Here is a 16,295-nt window from a genome sequence, read left to right as displayed (position 1 = left end):
AAACTAAAAGTGCACCACTGCCATGTTCTCAGAACTTACACTAATTTGCCATTTATACAAATGCATGCGCTGCAGCACCAGCACCGCTTTTAAAAGCGCCCGGCACTGTGGCACATGCATGTGTACAAATGCCCCTAGACTTTACAGCTTAAACTGCATTTTCCCCCATAATGTTATCATACTAAACAAACACACGCATAAAATTGTTGTAGAACTGAAGTCAATGGAATGACAATAATTTATATTAGTGTGAAGATCTGACCATTTGTGTTAAATCACTATGCAGACAGACAGACAGACAGACATTAAGTGGCTCCCAGAGCTGCTCCAATTAAAGTGCCCAGAGCATCACACGCATCAGCGTCCCCATGCTGAAAAATGGCAGTGGGGGAGCTTTAACTAAGGATCGTTCAAGCTTTAGTTAAGTGCCCCACTGCCATTTTTCAGCACAGGGATGCTGATAAATGCAATGCTGGAGTCTGTTTCAGCACATTAATTAAAGTGTGTCAGAGCAGACTCACTGCATGTGTACAGGTGCCCTATACTTTCAGAGTGCAAACATTTCATCTGTCAAGTTTTTCTATTTGCTGCCTTGGTTTTTTGGAAGTAGTGATGAATCGGTACCAGAATTCAGAAGGCTGCTTTTCTAAAGCTCAACCAACATCATAGGAGCTTTACTATCAAGTTATAGGGCACTTTAATTTAAATAAGGTCAACATATAGCCCAACACTGAAAATTACGACTCAGAACACAGGTTCACTAGAGGTGGCAGCAACACACTGATAAGATATTCCAAATAGTAAGTACATTTTATTCAAAAACAAAACAAATTTTAAGAGCGATCAATGTAAGAAAAATACCATATTTACTTGATGTGGCGGCAACACGCCCCCCACAGGCTCTAAATGAGGCAAGGACAAACCCCGTGGGTCCCAAAACCCAGAAACAGACCCACTGCAGGGGGAACTTACCTCTGGCCGGTCTGTCGGTGCAGGAGCCAGGACCGCGGCCGCAGCCACGCGAGCCGGCATTACACTGGCTGTTTAAGCAGCTGTTCCCCGCGCGGGGAACAGCTGGACCAATTGCGGCGGCCATACCAGCCGCCCCAGGGAAGTTTAAAAGCCCTGACAGCACCAGTGACGAGGAGGAGGAGCCAGAGGGAGAGAGAGTTGGTGGGCAGCATGCCTGACGTGCTGAGGCTCCCACGGGAAGAGGCACGGCGCAGCCGGCGCAGCACTGCCAAGCGGGGCAGGAGAAAATCTTCGAGCCTCCTGCCAGAGGCAGAGCAGGGGAAGCACTTTGGCCCCCTGGAGAAGGCAGAGCAGGGGAAGTACTGCAGCTCCCTGCGGAAGGCAGACCAGGAGAAGCAGTCGCACCCCCTGGAAGAGGTAGAGCAAGAGCAAGGGAGGGGTTTGAGCCCCCTGTAGGCAGCTGGGGAAAAGGCGGCAGCTTCACATCCCACTCCTCCCCAGAGGAATATTTTTTTTTGAAGACCACAGGGAAAAAAGGGAAAAGGAGGAAAGTCAAAGGGATAGAGAGAGAAGGTTCAGGCATCAAGACCGGAGGGACACGAGCCAACTGAGCCCATTCAGCTGTGTACTCTCCCCTCCACCCGAAGCAGACCATGGGCAAGCCCGCGAGGCGAAAACTAACATGGCACCATCACGTAACCGGCTGGCGAGTGGATGGGGTGTAGGGGAGGCAGAGACCTGTGGAACATCGCGCCAAGCAACTGTGAGTACAGCCGCTGTTGGGAAGCCCCCTTGTGAAGATCTCCACTGAGCCCCCTCTCTTGATAGCTTAACAGCAAAGTCGTGGCAGGCGAGGGGGGGAGGGGCTACATCCCCAACAGGCCATGCCACCCATAAGGCCCCAGTTATCACACTTGAATACAGGCTAACCATGAATGTAGCTAGGGACAGACGTTTTACACATAAAAACTGGTTTAAACCTGTGACAGAACAGACATTCAGTGCTCATAAACTAGTCTGAAAATGGTCAAAACTGGTTTGAGATAAGCCTGGTTGAATGTAGTATCAGACTTAACTGATTTGGGTCAAACTGGTTTATGTAATGTCTGTCCCAGACCCTTTCCTAGTTTAAGTTAAATCAGATTCTCCCAGCATGCACTTCGGCCTTGCAGGCCCCTCCCCTTTGCTCCCTGGCTGGAGCTCCGGCAGAGACTTGCAGGCACAGCCGGGGCTGCCTGGGCTTGCCCCCCCCCCACTCGCTGCTTAAGCAGGAATCCCTCCCTCCTCTCTCCCACAGCATACATCATAAACAGCATGTGGTATGCTAGCTAATGAGAGGTGTCAGTGTAAGGCAGACAGGACAGTGTCCACTTAGGGCTTTTTGGAGCTAATCAACAGATCAGCTGGTAATGTCCCTGCCTTGGTTCCTTTGGAAAAAGCTGTTTAAGAGGAGCTTGAACTAATGAGTAAAGCTGTTTTCTGACAGGTGCTAAGTGATCTGTTATCAAGGCGGGGGGGGGCCTCCCTAATCACAACATCCTGCCAGGTCAGCACTGTGGAAGCAAAGAGAGACAGAGACAGACAGATTAGTAGATTTAGATTGGACATCAGGAAGGCATTCTTTACGATAAGGGTTGCCAAAATATGGAATGGGCTTCCAAGGGAGGCGGTACTTTCCCCTACATTGGAGGTGTTCAAGAAAAGATTAGCCAAGCACCTAGCTGGGGTTACTTAACCCCAGTGCTCTTTCCTGTCTAGAGCAGGGGGTCGGACTCTATGATCTACAAGGTCCCTTCTGACCCTAGAAATCTATGAATCTAAGAAGGCTGCTCTAGCAGCCCTTGGCTTCTGACCTGTGCCTGCATTTTTTCAGTCCAGAGGGGATGTCTGTATGGTTACAAACTGATTCAGCCTAGGTAGTTCAGACTAACCTGTAAAGATTGAATCAATTCAGGCTCAGGCTTTTTGAATGTCTGTCCCTAGCTTGTAAGACTACCCCCAATAAATAGATTCTACACACAAAGTATATACATTAGTATGGAATCTAATTATTGGAGGAGCATCTACTGCAGGTTGTGGTGGTGGGGGATGAAGTGATGAAGGGGGCAATAATGGGGCAGGTGGGAAGTAATGAGGCAGGCAGTGTGGAAGCAGTGGATCAGGCAATGAAAGAGGCAGTCTACCCCTTGCTTTCCCTCCCCTTCCCCCCTCACAACAACATCAGGTTGCCCAATTCCCTTCCCCTCTTCCCCCATTCCTCCCCCCCCGCATGCTGTTTCTGCTACCCAAAACCTCAGGTCCCCACCTTCCTTCCTCCCTCCCTCCCTCCCTCCCTCCCATCTCCCCCCTGCCTGCCCTTCAATCCCACCCCCACCCTTACATCTGCCCCACACTGGCAGGCTCTATCCCTACTGCAGCTTGGGACATGGACTATAGCTCCATCTCGCCTTGTAGCAGCCCAGAGCCTGCACTGCCATTCCAGTCCCCACCCAGCCCCACTGCTGTCTCATGCTTGATTGTAAAGTGAGGGACTTCCCTCCCTCCATGTTACATGGGGTAGGGAACCTTGTAATCAAGTAAATACGGTAATTCAGCTTCAGCCCTTTGCATGCCTCTGCTTCTTGTTTCACAACTAACTGCTACTGAAGTGAGTTTGGAGAGAAAAAAAAAAAAAATCACTGGAGGATGTAGAGACTGAAAAGACAAAATGGTTCTCTGTTGACAAGTACTTTTGTAAAAGAAAAGCCTTTGCTATTTGCAATATCAAGCAAGAATCAGTGCCAGGAAATAAACCACAGTCTTATTACAGTGTCAAGATATTCTGAGTCACTTATTCACCTCCTATGCAGTTTAGAAATGGGAACAAATCATGAAGATTAAATCCACATTTTAAAATCCCTAACGGTGAGTTCTTCAGATCTGGGATTTTGGTTCAAATCTATCCTCTACTCTATCTAGTAGATCTGAAAATCCAGATGTGAATTTGCTGTATAGACAGACATACATCAGTGCATTCAGGAGCTGAATACACAGCTTCCCATTTTACAATGCGGTTTGGAATAGGAAAAAAATATGGACTAGAAATATTCCCTTTTGTAGCCCTCAGAACATTCCAGCTTTTTATAACCTAATAATTAAAAAGAAGTTCCCCAACTACCCAGTATTTTCATAGTCTCATAGTTGTTAGGGGCTGGAAGAGACCTTACAGATCATTGGGTCCAGCCCCCCTGCACTTGGGCAGGAAAGACTCTTCCTTATGAGCTGGGGTCATCTCATCTGATCCCAGCAGTATCTCAAGCAACAGTCCTAATCAAGTGTCAGCCTTCACCGTAACTTTTAGAAGAGCATTAAAACAAAACATCCTTCACAAACAATTTGCAATGAAGTGCTTGAGGGAAAAAACCTACTGTACAACAACCAACTACTAAAAATTCAAATGAGTAGTATCGGGGGCGGGGGGGGGGAAGCATCTATTTATACCTTAAGACAATCAAACAAGATCATTCTACTGCACAATCATGTCTGTAATTTTTCTAGAGCTTGGACTGCAATTCTGCGTGGGATAACAGGATTGGAGATGGTCCTGGAACAAACACAGAACTGCAATTCACTTGAGAGGATCCTGCCAACATAACTGATGGAGACAGCGAGCAAGCTGTGAACCAACTTCATCCTTGTATTCATTCAGGGTCATCTATTATTTCAGTGCGTACACAAGATAACCTGTTGAAGTTACTTAAATGCATGTAGAATGTACTTCACTGAAAAGGTAAAAAACTGAAAAACTGAAGTGTAGGACTTCACCTTGAAAAATACTTAAGGCCTAGTGTCTAAACTAGTATAGAATTGAGTCCCAATTTCACTTTACACAGCAATCAAATGAAGTGGGTATAGACAGGAAAAAAAAAATCTTGATTAAAAATTTCTACCAGGTAGACTATCATCTTTTGACAATAAATGCATGAAAAAAACCAGAATTAATCCACAAAATAGAGAACACCTTTCATCAGAAACCGTTATCTGGATGCCAAACTTTAAATCTTTTCCGACCTGACAAGTCAGCTGAACTGTGTGGTATATGACAAAGGAAGTTTGAATTTTTGTTTTGTTTTTCAATAAATGTATGCATATTTTCAAAGCCACCACATTTTTAGAAAAGGTTTAAATTCATTTACACAGAGCATAGAAGTTAGGTCACAATTTGCTTTTTTACTGTATCAGTTGTCAAAGACATCCTAAACATCTAAAGTTTACTGCAGTACAAGTTTGGCTCATAAAAGAAAAATGTCAACTTCACTTTATAAAACTCTACAGTGGTTCCAAGTACAGAAATGTTTAGTCTTTTAAAAGGTTAAAGATAGCATAATCTTATAACTGTTCTACAGCAAGGACGGGAGCCTGCAAAGTAGAAAACTGCTTCATTTTGTTTTGGGCATAGTCAATGCCATGAATCCTATACAGTTTCAATGGAACAATGTTCATAGATATTTTCATATTTAAAAAAATGCCAAAATATTTGAAAAATCCTGACTGTATATATAGGCCATTTCTCCTGTGCAAAACCCGTTACAGGAAAGAAACATATCCAGGTGCACCAGGGTTTAAAGAAGCCCATAGCACCCAAACTTTCAATGTTTCAAGTATTTACAGTAGCTAAGGACTCATTTTAAAACTGTAATTTAAATGAAATAAGAATGAAATACTGTGAAGGCCTGAACCAAACCTTGGAGAAGATTAACAGAAAGACACTCTGACTTAGTGGTGCTTGGACCAGGTTGCATGAACTCAGTTCAACTCCCACTGGAATCAGTGATTTGAGCATTGGATCTGACCCACAATCTAGCAAGGATTTGCATGTTTTGTTAATTTTTTCATGCCAGAAGCAGAGTGAAGTGAGCCTATGTTTGAGTCATTTACAAGGTAACTGAGAGCTACACATTCATTGGAGGAGAAGGGGACAAAAGGAGGGGCAGAGGTAAGTAGAGTACAGATCAGTAAGTCAGTTATAGTCAAGTTATTCTGCACAACTAAGCCCCAGAAGCCATACTGCCCAATCAGTAAAACAGTGTAATGGATTGTAATTCGATTCAATGATCAATGCCTACACTTCACAGTATGGCAGAGAAACAGTCATTTGAACATCAGGTATTGCAAAAACCAGTCAGCCCAATTTGACAAGAGCTGTGTCTGAATTGTGGTAAGTAGACTAATATGCCTGACAGAATAGTGCCATGAGTTGCATTTGTTCAATAAAGGTGCACTCACAAGTTTTGCTTTCACTAGAACAGTCTCTCTCATCTCATTTACACAAACTATTCTGCCAGTGGAAATAAGTTTTATAATACTCTACAAAAGGAATATTCCCTGCTGAAAACTGGTACGTACAGGTTACAACACTGGTTTAGGTATGGACCCAAGTAAGGTTTTTGTAGTCCATGAAAATGGTTAGCATCCATTCCTTTACTACATAGTTCTGGAAGGGATTTTGAAACCTGTAACCTATAATCAGCTGCTTCATTATGAAGGGTAAAGACTTAAGCAAGGCATGGATATAACTATTTTCCCATTGGAAAGCATTGATTTTTCTTTCCTGGTTCCCAAATTTCTATAGGGATCTTAAAAAAAAAAGAGAGAGAAAACAAACCAAAGCTAAAAAAACCCAAAACACAAAAAAGCCCCCACCAAAAACACCCAGAACAGCAGGTATTTATTTACCTTTCCTAATTAACTACAAACTAGAACATAGATTTTACTTACCCATCTTCCATTTTCACTCTAATATTAACAAAGCAGAAGCATAAAAAAACCCAAAAAGGAATATAAGAGCTGATAAACTGGAGCAACACTCATACTTTACATCTATTATGTTGCAGTGTCCATTACTAGAGATTTCAGAAGAAAGTACAACAACAACAAAATTAGTGGAAATGTGTATGTAAGGTCCAAAAAAGGTCTCAGTGCTAAACTTGTATCTTAATAGATTGCCTAGCCCTTTTATTGATTAGATGTATACAATGTAATGATCCATGTTTGTTAGCCAATGTTTAATAGTGTTTAACCTAAAGATAGTATGTTGAACTGTATCCTGCAACAAGGAGTTTCACTGATTAGCAACACTGTGTAAGAAGACATGCCTGAGCATTTGTAAACAGTACAGAAAGTACTCTGCATGAGCCTTTTAAATGGAAAAGGGGCTCTCATTTTCATTGTTTTACTTCTAAAACAGTCTACAAAAGAACCTCCACTATCAATAGTGGAGGCTACAGAATGTCCTTCTGCCTGCTAAGCACTCCTTTACCTGGAACAGAGTAAGGAAACACTCATTTAATCCATTTTAACAGTTGGAAATGACGACTGGGTTACCATGTGCAACCTGCTAGCTACTGATGAAGGAAGAATACAATATGGATTGCATGTTCAGTGTCATAAGGAACCCAAATTGTAGCTGTTAATTAAACAACATAACAGCTGCCATTTCAAAAGCAAATGAATTACAGAAAAGAGAAATCGCATGATTTCTGGCAACTTGCATAGATTACAGAAAGGCCTTGTTTTAAGTAGAAATTGTAGCAATCTGTTCCCTCAATCTGAACTAATGAAGGGATATTGCACCTCCCTGAATCTGAATTAATGAAAGGATACATCACACCTCTCCAATATGTTGGGGCTTCTGTTTTACTCCAAGAGACACTTAATGTAGAAAAACTTTTTAAAATAGTAACTAGAAGACATTTCACTTCTGTTGGGATGGCTACTTATGAACTTTTAACAAACACACCTCTTGCATATAATTCTACCAACCCTCCTGTTTTAAAGGAAGAGGGTCAAACAAAGTAAAATTCACAAGAAGAAAAAAAAACCCTTTGTATATTGATGGTCTATACATCCATTGTTTCAGTTCTCTTAGGTTTGTTATAGCCTAAAAACTGAAAATGTAGTTTATCTGCTTTTATCAGACAGATGCAAATCTGGAATTGAAGCAGTAAAACTAGTGTGCTTTTAAATTCTTTGTGCAAGAAAATACTTCAGGGATCTGAAATATTTGGACTCAGTTTGTTATACTGAACAAGGACCATTACATTAAAGGCATAATGGCTCTTTGAAAGCTATGGCTCTTTGAAAGCTCCATATAGGTTTTTACACTGGTCTCACAGCCCCATGGTGTTGGCATGCCTTCCAACAGTACTTAAAGCAACATGACTAACAGCTTTGCTCACCCTTCCCCTACAGGGAGAACCAAGGAGAACAGTGTTTAGTTTTGGAATTTTTTTACTATAGTTTTTTATATGCACATAGGCTGCTAAACATTTGTTATATAAAAGAAGGCCAAAAAAGCAAGGCTTGCAGTCAGGAACAGGAGGTGGGGAGGTTTGATGCTTCCCAAAAATCTGATGGCTCATTCAAGTATTGAAGAGGAAGCAGTGCTGTTAAAAAAATATCTGTTCCCAGTTGCGGGCACAAAGCCCTTCTGGAAATGTGGATTTAGATAGACCTCCAAAACCACTGAATGTTCTAACTTTGCATAAATGTGAATTAGCTGTAATCTCTGTAATGTTAGAGGAACTACTCTGTGCTGTTTTTATTCAGATTCTAAACCAACACTTCTACAAGCTTATTACTTCTACAAGGCCAGATCCTTCTCCAGCTTTTAGGTGCCTATGCAGGATCTTATTTCTTGAAAAAAAACCCCAGCTAATGAAAAAAGGTGGCTAGGTACTCCTCTTAGCTGCTTTTTGTGACTTACCCTCAAGGCCAAGATGATGACACATTAATATGCCCCTGGTTCTTTTGTAATGTCTTTTCCAGAAACTTGAGCAGGGTGGAATAGGATCACAACTGGGCTCCTACTCCACTCATTAGATGTGCAAGTAGACAAGGGATGTAGACATAGCCCTTAGCGATCAGAGAAAACTGAGAGGCCCCTGCAAGTGACTCTGTAATGGTGAAAAATCTAGGAATCACTTATGCTTTGTTAATATCACAAATTGCACCTTGGGCAGAAATCAATATGCAGAAAATGAATCAGTCCAACCTGACTTCCTGTAATTGATCTCAATACACTGAAGCCAGTACATTTAAGGCTTTGAACCACAAAAGGGTTCCTGTAAGCGAAGGTAGTAATTAAAATTTCGTTTCATGAGTAGTCATCCCCTGCTTCACGTAACTTGCATAAGTTTCAGGTGTAAGTGTCTCTTTCCTGACTCGAGATTCAACACCAAGCATTAGATTACATGCCACATGCAACTGAACACTTACACACTTTGGAAGCTCCCCCCCACAAGCATGTAGAGTTGTGACATCTATATACAAGCTTAGTGTGGGGACAGAGCAAGCTGAACCTTCAGTTTCCTGAAAGGTGTTAGCATGCCCCTCAATTCACATAAAAGGTCCCATCAAGGCAACAGCATGCCAGTTCATGACACCTAGATATCTAGTTTCCTCAGGTTAAACATTGATCTCAAAACCATGACCTAGCTTTCCAACCATCTCTGCACTCAGCACCTCCAACTTCACTTTCTGGGAGGCAGAACTGCAATTCTTGGCACCTGCAGGCAAAGCAGAAATACTAAACCAACTCCACCTCACTTCTTTCCAATGGGAAGGTAGCAATTGGCGCTCTGACTTCCAATTGGGAACACCCCTAGAAACACCTGCACTGAACCACATGCCTGCTCTGCCCTTTAATGTGTAGTCACACTCCCAATTTTAAGCTTACCATGCATGAATACTTAGTTTTATTGCCAGGGCTTCTAGGGTCCCTGACACCACTTGTGCTAGATGCTATACAGATATAGAGCCATGAGATAATCCTTGCAGCCTCCAAATAGCTAACTGAATCTGTGACATGACCATAGCTTAAACTCATAGCTGACTCAAAATGTTAGTATTTTTCCTAATTAATGAAGGAAAAGTAAAGGTTTTTTGTTTTTGTTTTTTTACTATCAGAAAAGGCCCAAGGGCAACCAGAACCAAAGTCTGAGCTTCTGTGAGCTAATCTTCTACCCATATGTTTAAGAGTGCACAGAACTGGATTTAGAAAAACTGAAGACTGAACCTGTGTCATTTCCTTACTTCAAGGTTTATCAAGAGATTGCCTTTTGCACTAGAATATATGTCTGATGTTCAGCAAATGGCAAATGAAACTAGTCTGTGGTATTTATGTCCTTTCACCTTTTCCTGGAAAGTATGTTGATTAAGAGCCAAACAAGCAGCACAACGGTTTAACTGCATAATAGCCAAACCAGTTCTCACAGCAAATGCTATAAGGAATGAAGTGTACTTCCTACATATTGGAAGCAGCTTTGCTTTTAAATGGGCAATTTCATCACAGCCAACATCAAGCAGTTTACCACTAAGAAAAAAAAAAAGAGTTCCTGTGTTAAGTATTTCCATAATACAATGAATACTCTCTTTACAGGACTTGCCAGCCCCTTGGACATGCCACCATGGGACTCCCATCAGCGAAACACAGATAACATCCAATATTCCCATTCTGTATAATATTGCTATGAATATTTGTGTAGCAACTTCACTTTCTGTGAATTTGGGAGGAAGAGAATGGGTAGGCACAGTCTGGGCACAACTCTGGCAATCTAGAATAAGAAAAGTGACATTAAAAAAGAGAGAGGCAGCAGAATTCCAAATGAATGGTTTAGAGCCAGGAGGTAAAATTCATCTGGTCCTGTGGAACAGATGAGTGGTGCAGGACTAGGCCATGGGGCAGATGAACAAGATGAACTGAATGGTGTGTGGCAGCTCTGCAGGCCAGACAGAGCCTCCAGACCACCCCCACACTATGCTAGATCCAGCAAGTGCCATTCTCCGGCCAGTCCAGGACTGTGGCCAAGGCAGACACTGCATGTGGATTAATTCCAGACCCAGGAGCAGCACTGGGGCACTCCCTAGACTAACCTCTGCAGCAAAGGGCAACTTCTGACCTAGAAAAGGATTTTAAGGATCCATTTAAATTTACTCAGACATTCACACAGGGTCAAATTTCAGAAGCAAACTGAAGGGGTTAAATACCAGCACACGAGTTCCTCACATTCTTAATGCTTGTCAATTAGCTTGTAAACCTGATTATATTCATACTGCACTTTGACGCTTGCTAGAATCAGCAGTGTGTAGCTAATGCAAATGCAGCAAGTAATAGTGAAAGTAACAGTACATCACTTCAGAACAGTATTTTTCAAGCCGTGCATGCTAAAACTAGTCTCCCACTAATTGACTTTGGTAGACTGTTTTTCACATCTTTGAAATCCACATGCCAGAGGAGGAAAAAAAACAGCATGTGTGTGTTCACACATGAGAACTTGTAGATTTTTAATCATAAATTGAAGTGTATTAATTCTATCACAAAACAGAAACTTGCCTACCTGTAAGAGGCAACAGCAGCTCAAGCACCATTATTTCAGATTAATAAAGCTATACAGCACATTAAAAAGAAGAGAGTTCTCTTCTCCAGCTACTGTTCTTTAGATGTCCTTATATCAGATTCTGTCCACTGTATTATGTTCTAAAGAGCAAGTTGAATTGTTCAGCAACTCAAGTACCTCAGTACGGTCTGAATATGGAGAGGGCAGAGGAAGGGATGCCTTTATGCTCTCTCAAAATGACAGCTTCTGAAACAACAGTTGTTTTGTTCCACCTTGCCCGATAGAAAAGTAGTTACCATAATGGCAAGTACCAGAAGAATCTTGAATGCACCACTTAGAGACGTGACTTGTAAAAACAGCCAACTGATGCTCTCCAGCTATTCCTGACAGAGCCACCTGTGCTCTCCAGCAGGGCAGGCTTTCACATTATTCCAACTGACTGGGTTTCTAACATGGGACAGGGATTTTGCTCACTGTGTTTTAGGGACTGAACTATTCCAGTAATGCTCCTCTTTGCTGACAACTTTGCTAGAGCCATTCTACTCTTCCCTCAGGAGAACGGCAGGCATTTCTCTGGGCAATTTTTAGCTCTTGTAGGATTTCTGTTATCATCTTGGGCGTCCTGGGAGAAGTGAAAAAGACCTTTAACTTGTTTTCCCTTTCCCCCATTAATGGCACAGAAGAGAAATGGGTCTTGGGGAATGGCTGTCTTTCAGATTGGAAAATGAAAAGGATGTCTGGGAGCCAGAACTGGAAATAATGCACTTCCTTTGAAGATTTTTTTTTGGTGAGCAAGCAGATAGATATATTCATCTTAAAAAAAGAAAAGAAAAGAAAATTAAAGTGACCCCATATCACAGCCTGACCACAAAAGAAAAAACAATAATGTCCTATTGCTTCTTGTTGGATGTCAGCATTTTTTTTTTTAATTTCTCAGCTTCTTGGAGCTGGCCTGAAAGTCTCTTCCCACCATGGACAACAAGGTATGCGCTACAGTGTTGGGAGAACATTAATAATCACTAATTATTGTATTCAATACCAGTTCATTCTTTGGATCCTTCCTGCATATTTTACTTTTCTCCGATATCCAGTTTCTGCTCATTAATACTAACTAAATAATTACAGCAGATAATTGAAATTGAATTTCTAGTTTTAAAGTTATGGTTATTCATGATTCTTGGAAAATATGGGCAAATAAAATATGCATAAACATGTATTATCAAGTGCTTCATTAAAAATTAAAGAAAGGAAGACAACTTTTTCTGAGCATAAGGGGAGAGAGTGTACTAAAAGCTTATGTTTTAAACAAACTCCTGATGACAAAATGTGAAGTCACCCAGGACTCCAGCCTCCCCTACCTCACCTGGGGCAACTTGCTGTTTGCCAGAGAGCGTGTGTGTGGGAGAGGGGGTGGGAAAAGAGGTGTCCCTGGGGACAACTAACACAGCAGCATAAATATGTACTGCTGCTAGTTGTCTATACATGCATTTTGCTCTGGAGTCAACTAATTAGCTCCACAGTAAAAAAAAGTGTCACTGTCTACGCATGCCCCCATGTTAGAATGCAATAAACTAATTAATTCTGCTATAGGATAGTACTATCTGGGATCAGTACTATAGTACGGTGGAGTAATTTATGCCACCACAACTTGCATGTAGATGGTTGCTGGGGCACAAAAGGCATTTGCTAGCCTCAGACCATAGCACCCTTGTGCCCCAGCCAGCCCCTCTGCTGCCCAATGCCACCACCTGGAGCCTGAGGCTGCCCCTCCTTATGCTCCTGCCAACCTGGGGCTGCTCCACCCCAGCTCAAATTGCAGCGATCCTGGGTGGATGTATAAACGCTGCACCTGGGAGCAGCCAACTCCAATGTAAACTGCACTGGAGTTTTTTGCATCAGAATAATTGCACATGTAGAGAAACCCAGTTTCTATTTGGACAATTCCTTAGCCACTTTGTTGGGGGAGGGGAGAGACGAAAAGATGGGGATTAAAAGGAACCACCTTCTATATTTTGGATCATACAATGGTTACATGACCTAGATGTTAAGTATTCTCCAGTCTTGTAGTATTGCTGACTTAACAGTTACATTAATATCAAAAGGCTTTTTTCCTTGAAGTCCTAGCTCCTACAGTTTAACAAAATCAGCGGTAGTGTAATTTCTAAAGAAACCAACCACATCTGCACTAGCAAAGAAACCTGGTTCTGTATGCAGCTGTAATTAAAAGTTTTCTATTGCCACAACTACGCCATGTTTTGTAAATTACCTTCCTGCAAGTACTTTCCCCAGTAAGCTTTCATTTTTGTCTTATGCAAAGCAGACATTTTTCCACACACACCATGTCTTAAAGCCCACTTAAATGTTTTGATTTGTGCATGTTGGCACTGTTTTGGGCTGATAAGCATACAGGCTTGTTGATCTCAAAAGTTTGAGAATTTCTTCAACAGCAATAAACCTTGAAGTTATCTGTTTAACTTGGTTTTCAAAGGCAACTGTGTAGATCCTGTTGAGCATTAAGGACATTATAAGCTGGCTAAGAATAGTTAATTTAAAATTTCCTAGCTTAGTCAGCTTGGCAGAAACAGCTGGGTCCACTGTAACCTGTCATTAGTCTACATACGGTAAGGAGTTCCAAAAGGTTATTTCCCTCTCAGACCTTAAAAAGTCTAGGCAAGTCTTCGTAGCATGATACTGTTACCATATGTAATGCTACAGATTACTCAGACTTTAGAGTAGGAGTTGTCAACCTTTTTCATTTGTGGACCCCTAAAACATTTAGAATAGAGGTGCAGACCCCTTTGAATTGTAAACGTGGGTATTCACATACTTTTGATCGCTCACTAAGGATCTGGGTTTTCCATTTCCTAGAGGAAAACACAGATCTCATTTTCATGGAGAAAGCCATGGATTTTGCAGTTTTGCAAAGAGCTCCCTGCAGGTTGGAAGATTTCCAGCCTGCAAGGGGCTGGGAGGCAACAGGAGGGGGGAAGTCAGACAGGGGTTGCCATGAGCATATATATGCATATGGCCTCAGGCAACATGGGCAGGGCTGGGGCTGCAGCTGCGGCCCAGGCAGGTGATGTGCGGGGCTTAGGGCCCAGGGCTGCAATGCACAGAAGCAGGGTCCAGGTGGGGAGCAGGATGAGGCTATGGGTGGCTCATTCGGGAGGACAGGGAGGTAGGGCCAGCTCCCTGCCCTTGCATGCACTCCTGGGGCTCCCACCCTGCTGCCCTTCCCTTGGGTCTCCCCAGCCCAGCAGGTGCGACCTGGCACTACAGAGAACAGTGGGGCTGCGCAGGAACCTGCTTGCTGCTGTATGCTCCACACTGCCCTGGTGATGCGTTCCCTTCCTGTAAAGTAGCCTCACCAGGGCAGCACAGAGCTCGCAGCAGCAAGGAGATCCCCATGTGGCCATGCTGTTCCCTACAGCGCTAGGTCGTACTCGCTGGGCTGCGGAGGGAGGGCAGGAGCCCAAGCCTGCAGTGGGCAGCCTGCACCTGCCCCCACCATGCGCACAGATCTGGGCGGCATGAGACTCCCTACCCCTTCCACGCAGCATCGGGGAGCTGGCCCCCCTGCCTGACCCCACAGCAGACAGTGTGGGGGGGCAGGAGGCGGACTCTGCTCTGCTGCAGCAGCCACTGCCTCCTGCCCTGGCAGCTGGGGTGGGGAAGAAGTGAGGGGCCTTTCATTTTAATCATGGATTTTGGCATTTTAATTTGCGATTTAAAAAAAATAATTTTTTTAAATCAGGGAAAACTAGGATCCCCATGGATCAGAGTCATCTTAGACATAGTCTGTGGACCCCCCCCAGGGGTCTGCAGACCATGGGTTGAAAAAAAAAAAAAAAAAATCATCACTGCTTTAGAGTCTTACCACTATGTACATGAAACATTACAGAAAAAAAATAGGCATACTCCGACTTCATAAGGCAAAAGCAGTGTCCCCTCTATCTGGCACATTCAGAAGATTGTCTAGAAAGGAAAATAAAGTTCCGGTTCCTAGCCATCTGTTTGTTACCATCGATGGATTCTTTGTGTAGAGTCCTGTGCCATTTGAACATACAGTTGCAGTTCCAGTAACCTACTCAGAAGCTGCTATTTAGCAGCTAAATTGTACTACCCTGATGGACAAATACACATTTTGCTAGAAGGAAAAACAGGAACATATTTTGAAGGTTGTCTTTAATTTCTGAGTAACAAAAGTTGCAAAACTTTTTTTGAAGCCGTTTTCCTTTGCAGGCTGGTAGATGTCCAACAGAAAATATTTTTAGCCAAACACTAAATAGAACTTTGGCATTTTGCCCATCAGTCCCACGTTTCTGTCTGATAACTTTTTGGAAACTTGAAAGTAAGACCCTTACACCTTCGCATCTTTCAACTTGCCAACTTAGCTAAACTCTGCAGCCGTTAGCAGAGGGCAGGATGGGGAGAGGGACAGGGGAACGCAAAAACAACCCCAAGCCCCAACAGCAAGCTGCCATTTATGCCAGTGGAAATACTGTAGCAGTGTCAGGCTGATGCCATTTCAAAAAAAAAAATCACAAACAAAGCTCTTAAGAATGAGTTTGAGTGAGGGAAGCATCAATGGCTTCACAGATATCAGATTCACCCTTATCTCAAACCCTTCTATTTTGCCAACTAAGAAAAGTACTCTGAAGTGCCAGAACTACAGCTAGAGCATGGAGTCTATTGCAAATGCTAAAGCTAGCAAGATAAAATCTTGTCAATACTAGAAGCAGCACAAACACATTATAAAAGATATCAATGCCAGCATTATCAGTATGATTTCCACACTTAACACCAATATGCAGTGGTGCATGCCAATGGTCAGGGTTTCAATATTCCACCTTTTTGAATGGAGAGAAAGAGATATCAAGTATCTGAAATTATAAGACCTTATACAGAGGAAATAAAGTATACAGGAAAGGAAGGACAGGAATTCTT

The sequence above is a fragment of the Alligator sinensis genome, unplaced genomic scaffold, assembly GCF_000455745.1.
Source record: "Alligator sinensis unplaced genomic scaffold, ASM45574v1 scaffold115_1, whole genome shotgun sequence".
Lineage (NCBI taxonomy): Eukaryota > Metazoa > Chordata > Crocodylia > Alligatoridae > Alligator > Alligator sinensis.
This window is presented reverse-complemented; position numbering follows the sequence as displayed.